This window comes from Asparagus officinalis, chromosome 7 (genome assembly GCF_001876935.1).
Source record: "Asparagus officinalis chromosome 7, Aspof.V1, whole genome shotgun sequence".
NCBI lineage: Eukaryota > Viridiplantae > Streptophyta > Magnoliopsida > Asparagales > Asparagaceae > Asparagus > Asparagus officinalis.
The window spans coordinates 65,765,353-65,772,085 of NC_033800.1; positions in this window are offsets into that span (position 1 = coordinate 65,765,353).

Here is a 6,733-nt window from a genome sequence, read left to right on the forward strand (position 1 = left end):
TGTGTTGGGTAAATTATTGTACAGGTTATTGTTGTGAAATTCTTATTTTTCAAAAAATTTTTTTAAAAAAATTCAGATTTTTTTTAGGCGACGGATATTCCGTCCGCTAAAAAGCTCTTTAGCGACGGAAAACTGACACGACCAAGATGTGCGACATAAAATAACTTTTGAGCAACGGATTTTTCGTCGCCAATACTTATTGGCGACGGAAAACTATATAGCGACGGATTAAGCCGTCGCTATATATCCGTCGCCAAAAGTTCATTTTGGCGACGGAAAATCCGTCGCCAAAAAAATAATAATTTGGCGACGGATTTCCCGTCGCTATATATCCGTCGACCTATAAATTAGCGACGGATTTGCCTGTCGCTAAAGGTAGATTTACCTACCCTGACAATAAGTGACGGAGTTTTAGCGACGAAATTTCTTTTTTCCGTCGCTACAAACACCTTTTAGCGACGGATTTTGGACTTTTGGCGACGGATTTTTCCGTCGCCAATAGTCCCCTTTGCAGTAGTGTTGCCGTGTGCTATGCACCCTGACGTACACCTGTTTTCTCTGGTGTACGTCAGATTTAGAGGATGGACAGGTTCAGGATGATGATGCATTAGAGCAGGAGTATTCCCAGCCGGAGTGTCTTCCAGGTGGAACAGAAGAACAGACGGAAGCTTAGCCTTTTCTTTTACGTAATCACTGATGGACACTAGATTACTTATGTAGTACCTTATCCTTTAGTCTTTCGAGGAACTTAGTTATTTTGCAGTACTTCCTTCTTATTTTGTCGGACTATGTATTTTCTTATTTTAGTTGAACTGTTTGTAATAAGGGCATGATTGACCCAAACTTTGTGTCTCGGATGATATTTCAGTTGTGATATGTATATTTCCTATCTGTGTTGTTTATTATATTCTCGCTACTGTGATCGGGGACCTGTGCATTTGCATTGTATTGTTTCTAGACGCTTAGCGTATTAGGTTGAGAAGAAAAGAAAAGAGAAAAAAAATGATAGTGTATATTTCTTCTCAATCTAATACGTCACGGGCTTGTTCACGTTCTGATTCCCGGTATTTTGGGAAGCGGGACGTGACAGATTCTCTTCTTTGTGGGTCATTTTTTGTCCCCTTGCAATCTTTTTCCTTATTAATAAAACTTTCAGGTCTGCTCATGTATACACATAAAAATTTTCTCGTCTCAACAAACCACAGTCTCAACAAACCACAAGCTTAATTTTATTAAAGGGGCATAACACTTTTGAATAAGCTTTAAAAGTAACTTAAGGGTACATATGTCTCATATATTTAACTATAAAAGTTAACTTGATGGTAGCCCCTCCATACTAATTAGTTCAAAGAGACAATTCCTTCTTTATTATATTTGTCAAATTTGATGAGCTCAACAAGCCTTATGAATAAAACTTATTGTGAAGATGATATAGTATCTCATATAAATCAAAACCAATGTGAGAAGGACATCACATCTTGTAAATTAATTTGAGTATTAAATTTGAGCTGAGGTTACATGCACCCTCTCTACTAATCCTACACAAAGGCACACACCTCACCCCCTCATGTAAACCAAATTTCTTAACTTTAGGATGCATGTTATTGGCATTATCACATGCTCATAAGCCTTAGCAATAAAATTTAACTCGAGGATACTCACCCTCGTACAAACTAAATTCCATTTGAGGATATATAGACTCTCATAACATTTTTTTAAGAAGTGACAAGCAAAGAAGATGTTTGTTGTGATAAACGGATGCAACGATCTTGATAAAGAAGTTTCGATAAGGGAGTGACCATACCCCCCCCCCCCCCCCAATCTCTTCTTGACATATGAAGACAAACTTACTCTTGCCTTCCCTATAAATTGAGAGCTCATTTGCCATTAATTTACAAAGAGTAGAGAGAGAAAAGATTCCACATAGGCTAGGTTCTCTACATTATTCTTTATTTTTTGAAAGAGAGGAGGACTCTAGAACATAGGCTAGAGACCTAAGATTCCACATCCACCTACTTTTCTTTAAATTCTATAATATACTACAAAGATAATAAAATTAATATTTCTCTACATTTTATTTTTGATGTTTGTTTAATTCTTTGCTTTCTACTAATCAGGGGCTTCTTATAATAAGAGTAATTAACAGAAACAAATAAAATTTTAGAAGCATGCAACCCACACTTTTATAATCAAAGTGATACTGATATCTATCTAAGGAATAGATAATATTTTGTGTTTACTTTACTCTCTTTGATCTCGGTGATACGGCTTGATCAAGAAGTCCAGCGTCACTTTGAATTTTCTTAAAAAAAAAAAGGGCTTTTTGACGGCTATAGATTGGGGAACTTTGAGTAGTTCCAGCCAAAAAAAAAAAAGGTTAATTGGATAACAATTTTGTATTTTTGCGTGCCAATATACTAGTGGTACTTGTAAACGTCACGTCGTTCTCGTATATGAATGAAGGTACGAAGTTACGGATATATTGATTTCTCACCTGAACACTCTTCTGCCCATCAACTATAAATTGGAAATGCTGCTTCTTTTAATATTTTCCTCTACTTGAAGGGGATCACTGGTCCTTTCTGCTGGGCCAAAACTTTAAACTCGTGAGGTCCTTTTTACGGAAAAGAGGAGAGAAAATAAAATAAAATAAAAGAAGGAACTGTATTAATTACACAATTATATCCTTTTTTTTTCTTCCTATAAATATATATATTCAGCGGGGTTTACGACTTCATGTTCTAATATGCTTGCACAAGATGAGGTCGTTTTTATGGATAGTGAAAAACCTGAATTAATTGTTACTCTTTTATACGATCTTAAAGCCCCCAACCCTTTGTGATAATTTGCACAAAACTACCCTTAGACTTTAAAAATTAGAGGAAACCCCCTGTGTCTTATGGAGTTTCCCAAAACCTCTTTGAACTTCCGGAAAGGGCTTGCCAGGGAAAGCGTAGATAGAACAAAGTGTGTCTTTTTTTTTTTTTTTTTTTTTTTTTTTTTTTGGGTTTAAGGCGGGTGCGTTATATATTTAGGCACTAGAGACTTCTTATATGGGAGATTATTTTTTTAAAATGAGTATCTCGGTAGCTCAAACGTCTCCCGTGATCAGGGGATTATTGAAACTCCCTACGGTCTGGGGGATTTCTCAAACATCACTAGTCCCACCACTTGGTCCCATATTTTGGGTCCTCGTAGCAGCGCTCTTTCAAATGAGCACCGCCTCAAGGACCCAAAATATGGGACCAAAGGGTGGGACAAGTGATGTGTCCCTCATCTATTGGATAATGAGTTGGCATGACCAACTCATTGCCAACTCATTATCCAATAAGGAAGGGACACATCACTAGTCCCACCACTTGGTCCCATATTTTGGGTCCCCGTAGCAGCGCTCCTTATAATTTTATATAATATAACATGATTCATGAAATGACGCTCTAATAGTATACGTAAGAGGTGGATATTGAATCTGGCGACTTGGGTTCGAATCCCGGTAGGACCTCCAAAAATAAATAAATAAATAAATAAATAAATAAATAGATAAACATAAAATAAAAAAAATAATACGTAAGGGATGGATATAATTGAGAATATGCTTGACGACTCTTAAGACATGGTTTGCTGATTGGGTTGAAGATTGCAAGCTCAGATTGATAACTAACTCAATTTTGCGCATTAACGCATTTAGAACATGATTTATAAATTTGATTCTTTACGTAATCTTGGGCCTAAAAGGCTCTACTTAATTAGATGATAAACAATTGGAGGTGAGTGATGGCAAATATCATATTCAACTCCACCCTGTACTCCCTCTCCATAGAAAAAAAAAAGCAATTGTCGTATGCGCAAAGTTTTGGTCCCCTCAAAATTAAATATAAAAGGTCCATAAATTTCATGTACTATGTATAAGTTTTAAAACAACTAGCTAAAAAGCCTAAAGGTTCACTCAATTTGACTTGCACTAGTAGGCCACAAGGAATTCTCAAGTTTTTAAACGCATTTTAATTAAATATTAAGCCTAGTTCATGAGGATTAATGTACGTGGCTAGGGTCATGCTCCCATGTAAGCAACGATCGATGCCATACATACGCCTTCAACGCCGAGCTCTAAGGTCCAAACTACAGAAAACACCGACGCCGCTATAACGGCGATTATTATACTATAACAGCCGTTATTCAAGGCGAGATTTTGAACAATTTCTTAGTCTTTGTCTTGGCGAGTGGGGCATAATAACAAGGGCCTTTGGTCATTTTCTTTTTTCAAAAAGCCAATTTGGTAGCTCAATTGTCCCCATCAAGCTTTTCGTCGACATACATATATATATATTGTTGATTAGCGTGATTAAATTAAAGAGATTTTGGCTCTTCCAATCCTTAACAAAAGATTAGAGCATAGATGCTTGTCATGCATGATGAAAATAAATTGAGATTTAGCATGTGCCTTGACCCTTTAATTTGCCACGGAAAACGGCTAAAAAGTTGGTCATATTGTTGATTTCAAAAGCAAGCAAGATATCTTTCTTTTTTCTTTTTTTTCTTTTTTCCATCGTGGATAGTTTTCCCACTCACAGTAGTGGCTCTCATAAGTGTAAAGTAAGCATCCACTATTAGTAGTAACGGTGATGGCAACAGTTAAGTTCATTTGTAATTTTCCTACTAATTAAATAATAAATTATTTGCTATGAGAATTAACTGCCCATTAAATATATTTTAAAAATTTTAACCATTTCTTCTAATATAAACTATTAGATATAAAAATAATAATTATCCATTATCGACATGTTTAATATATACGCATCCACTTCACAGCTTGCCAATAATCGAGTTTTAGTTACTGACCAATTTGTAAAAATAAAATAAAATAAAGAAACTTAAGTTAAATGTATATACACCCTACCTCGAAATTGGAAAATATCGGACTAATTAGAAATACTATTATAGATCAATATACGATGTGTAGTATTACAATTGAGAACAAATATTGTTTGAAACTTCATCGCATCTATAGATCGTGTAGACCTGAAGTTTTACCCACTTGCTCATAAATGAATTTGATTTGATAAGCATCTACGAAGATTCCAATCCCGGCAAAATCTTACCTAACCAAGAACCCTAAAACTAACTCCATGACCAAACATAATTAACACATTACAAATATAAAGTAAAAAAATTTTAAAAAAAAATGAAAACAAATTAACATCGCTTTCTTCCTGTTACTGATCATATAATAATATATTAACAAGTCATAAAGTACAATTAATAGTTTATTGAACACCGAACACTAGTAGCGTAAAGAGGCAAGCTTGTCCATTGCTTGCTCTCCCAAAACTTCTGGTACTGTCGTAGATAACATCAGATTCCATCACCACAAACACAAATAGTGTAATTAATCAATTAAATGATAACATAAGCAATTGTAAAGTACGTGGCGACGAGTTTATATAGGTCATGTCATTACCAATGCCGTGCCCTGCAACCTAACCCTAACCCTAGCTAACCCTAACCCTAACTTGCGGTGGGGGCTCACAAATGCAGGGAAATGAGGAGCCCATGGAAGATGACTGATAATGATTTGAACGATGCAAATGCAAGTACGCTATAAAAACTTAATGGGCTAATACTTTTCGGTAGGGGCCCACATGTCAGTGGTTGGGTGAGTGATAATTGAGTTCTGTCTGGTGGAGGGTTAAGGGTTAATTGGATAGCCACCTAGCCTGTCAAGGGCCTGGTCAACTGATCTAATTACTAATATATCACTCTCCTCAATTCAATGCCCTATGTTTGGTGAGAGAAAGCTATTTGTGCATTGACCTAGTCCTTAAAGCCAATTTCTTCGTTTGTCTTCACTTTTTAACCCTGTTTCTAAAAGTGAAAGTTCCCTACAAATTCAGGGTGTCCCGTGACACCATTAGTCACTATGTAGCTTGGCACTGACCGCATGTGTACCTATGTCTGCATATAAAGAAAAATCTTAACTAGGAAAGGCCAATAACATGTTTATATGTAAATTAAACTAGTAGGTAAAAGATATCAATTCTAACTTGATCCGTGCCGTACATAGATAATCTCTTTTCCAAATATTCTTTGCATATTGCTTGTAAATGGTTTTGTATTAAAATCATCTACAAATTTTTACAACTTTTTTATTGTCGCGGACAGCTAATAAGCAAAATTTACTAGCTTGGAAAAATGTTTCTTAACTAACTTGCAAGGTTGGATGGCCCAGTAGGTCAAGGTCGTGTCGCTCTCTCTCTCTCATGGGGAGCTACGTATTTAAATTATAAGAATAATAATCCTCAAAGAAATTCCCTTAACTTAAAAGGAAGGAACACAAAGAAAAAGTAAAAGAAAGAAAAAGATTTAATGCACCTAACGATGAATGAGTAATGGATAAAGTAAGGTGCAAACCGATCAGATAGAATATGATAATTACTAGGTCTGTATCTGCTTACTAATCGTGGATACATATACAAATTTGAATATGTCTTAGTAACAAAAGCTCATATCCCTATATTTGTCAAAATACCTAATACGGACGTAGATCAAATAAGAGAAAATATATATGGATAACAAGTCAAATATGAGAAAAACAGATAAGATTGAAAAACTAGTTATTTGTTCAAGAGGTAATTAATATGTCCTAGGATATGAAAAGCTAAGATTAGATGCGTGTATCATTAAAATTAACCTCAAATCCACTAATCTACTGGTCAAAACATTTGAAGGGGTATGG